Below are 3545 nucleotides of genomic sequence, written 5' to 3' on the forward strand. Positions count from 1 at the left end.
CAACTAGGACAGAGAAGACTAACTTCTTTTTACCCTTACCCATCGTACAAGAGAAGGTTCAATGTAATTAAAAGATAATCACTTAGAATGAAAAAATGAAATACTACTCACCCAGTGTTTACAGCAATTAATGAGTGGAACTCACTGATGCTGGATGTTGCTAAGACTAAAAGGTCAACAAGATTCAGAAATGGATGACAGCGTTAGGAATAAGAAAAGAAAATAAGCTAGTATAAAAGTTGTAAAAACCATCAATGCTCATGCCTTGGAGAAGGCCAGGTGCGCTATGGGATTTTCCTTCTTCTGAAGCAAGTATACCATGGTAAGAAATTGGATACCGCACTGTATGGATCACTGGGTTTTTTCAGGTTTCAGAGTAGCAGCCGTATTTAGTCTGTATCCGCAAAAAGAAAAGGAGTACTTGTGGCACCTTAGAGACTAACAAATTTATCTGAGCATAAGCTTTCGTGGGCTACAGCTCACTTGAGCTGTAGCTCACAAAAGCTTATGCTCAGATAAATTTGTTAGCAGCTCACTTGAGCTATAGCTCACAAAAGCTTATGCTCAAATGAATTTGTTAGTCTTTAAGGTGCCACAAGTCCTCCTTTCGGTTTTTCTCAGTGTAACAATAGCAATATTCCTATATGAAAGCTTCACCATAAAAAGAAACTTGAAGCACAAATCTAAATCTAATTAGCTTGTTAGGGGTGGTTTTTAGGAGTCTTACTTTTTTCTCAGCTCCCATCCCCTTTTTTAAAATGTTCCCCAGGGCATGTCATATAGAGAGAAAAATACTCAATGGAGACCCAAAAGTATCAGTTCTGTTTAGTCAGACTTCAGTTTGGGCTCTAATGATTCTAGACAGAAGAGCAAATGGAAAGGATTGTTCACTAGTCGGTGCCCTTGCCTCAGAGTTCACCTTAAGTTGTTTTCAGAGATTCTCACCTCTTCAAACACATTACTTATTTATAATTTTCACTTTTTCCCCACTTTGGAGATAATTGCAACTTAATTGATACTGCCTTTCTACAAACCTCTACAACAGCTCCCAACAAGACACATTGCTAAATAGGGGGATCATTAAATTTGTGTATATGTTGTGGATTTCCTTCAAAGACAGGTTGGAAATAAGCAAAGTCATTAGTAGTTTATTTGCAGCAGTGTATTTACCAAACGCTCTGTGGAGAATGTGTCAACAGTCAGTATGTAACAGAGCAATTAACACAGTACTTTTGTACTTTTGACTGTTAGCATGGGAGTAAACAGAAGCAGATGTGAAGTGTTTGTGCTGTTAGTATTCACAGACTGTTCTGACATATGCAAATACAACTAATGCTTACAGAGCTTACAACCCCTATTGTACCATGGCCTTACTACTTACCAAACCCTGGGATAGTATTGCTACATTTGCACAGTTGGCTATTAATTATTAACAACCGCCTTTTTGTTCTTAAAGCATTGCAGAGTGTAGTGGAAAGGCTCTCCAGATATAGATATTGATAATATTAAGATCATATGGTTTGTTTTAGATGCTGTTTTTCAATCTACATAGCCCAACCAAAAAAAAAGGAGAAAACAAAATTGGCAGGAAAATATTTATGAAAAGCTAGATTTTGAACAGGTCTTGTCTGTGAGATCCTGACTCAGATCTCAGTATTAAGCCCAATGAAGATGTAGTGGTTAATGTACTAACCTGAATATAAGAATTTAATTTCTGATTTCTCTCTCCTTGATACATAACTATTAAAGTATCTCCAGTAGAACTGATAAAGTAGGAGGCAAATGCCATACTTTTCTGACCTAATACCTATCAAAGACATATCATATGGTCAATCTCTCATAAAATCACCTGCACACCGAAAAAAATTAGGCATCTGAGAGGCTTTGTTTGTACATTTGCTTTATTTTTTAATAAAATATAGATTTTCCCAGCTTACATACCCAGTATTCATATAGTGATTTTCATCTTCAAAGCACTGTGCGGACATTTACTATATTAAATAGATAACCATTTGATAACATTTCATTTTTAAGTGTTTTTAAAAATACATGTGTTTCCAGAATGGTCAGATGTAGCCTGGAAAAAGGAAATAAAAGAAACCTATTGCTTCACACTTAATGCAATTTACAATAATCTTCCTGTAAGCATAGTTTCCCAAAGAAAAATATTTTGCATAGAAATTAGTACACACTGGCATTCAAGATAACCTGAAGATGGATGTGTTAGAGACAAAATGGCCCCTGCAGTTATAGACTCTGTGACTGCAAATATTTAGGCATATGCATTTCTTTATCAATACTCACAAGGAGAGTCCCCTTTTGTTTATCCTCTGTTCAGATCACCAGTCAGAGATCAGGAAGAAATCTGTTCACCCTGAAATAGAATATTTCTCAACTTGATGCATAGTAAAGCATTTACGCCTTCATAGTAGCATGTTACTTTGTCCATTATGCAACTAAGACTCCAATCTGCCATTGGGATCTACTACCATAGACCCAGCAACTTATGTGGAATCCCATTGACCTCAGTGAAAATTCATACAGGTGCAGGAATCCATCTACCCATGGGGAGAATCCAACATCCATTTGAGTCAATACATACCTTTTGCTCGATTTCAATAGGCCCTGGATTAGGCGCTAAAACAGGATATTGATACAGATGGACCTCAGTCAGTTCTGGTAGGCTAAGTTCTATGTTCCAACAAACATTTTGATTTTCCTTATTGTTTTATATAAATGGCTTTATATTTCAGGCCTGATGACAGACGGGCCTTTTTATTTGACGCAAGCACCAAACTGAGACAATTTTTGCTCTTAGATATATTTGTTTGTTAAATAAAATAGTTGGGGATTTTTGGGCTTTTAGAGTTCAGAAGGCATGGGCATTTCCAAAAATTGATTCCAAAAAGCTTTTCTCTCGTTCAGGAGACTATGTGAGACAATCATTTTGATATAAGAAATACCTCTCAGTTTTTCTTGACTGCTTTTCCTTGTTGGAAAAATATGCTTCAATAAGTAAATAAGTGTGAAGAAATGAAGAGCAGACGGTATCAAGGTTAGTAAGGCTGGTTAAAATTCATCTGAGCCCTGGTCTACACTAGGACTTTAGGTCGAATTTAGCAGCATTAAATCGATGTAAACCTGCACCCGTCCACACGATGAAGCCCTTTATTTCGACTTAAAGGGCTCTTAAAATCGATTTCCTTACTCCACCCCTGACAAGTGGATTAGCACTTAAATCGGCCTAGCCAGCTCGAATTTGGGGTACTGTGGACACAATTCGACTGTATTGGCCTCCGGGAGCTATCCCAGAGTGCTCCATTGTGACCGCTCTGGACAGCACTCTCAACTCAGATGCACTGGCCAGGTAGACAGGAAAAGAACCGCGAACTTTTGAATCTCATTGCCTGTTTGGCCAGCGTGGCAAGCTGCAGGTGACCATGCAGAGCTCATCAGCAGAGGTGACCATGATGGAGTCCCAGAATCGCAAAAGAGCTCCAGCGTGGACTGAACGGGAGGTACGGGATCTAATGCTGTATGGGGAG

This window comes from Lepidochelys kempii, chromosome 1, assembly GCF_965140285.1.
Source record: "Lepidochelys kempii isolate rLepKem1 chromosome 1, rLepKem1.hap1, whole genome shotgun sequence".
Lineage (NCBI taxonomy): Eukaryota > Metazoa > Chordata > Testudines > Cheloniidae > Lepidochelys > Lepidochelys kempii.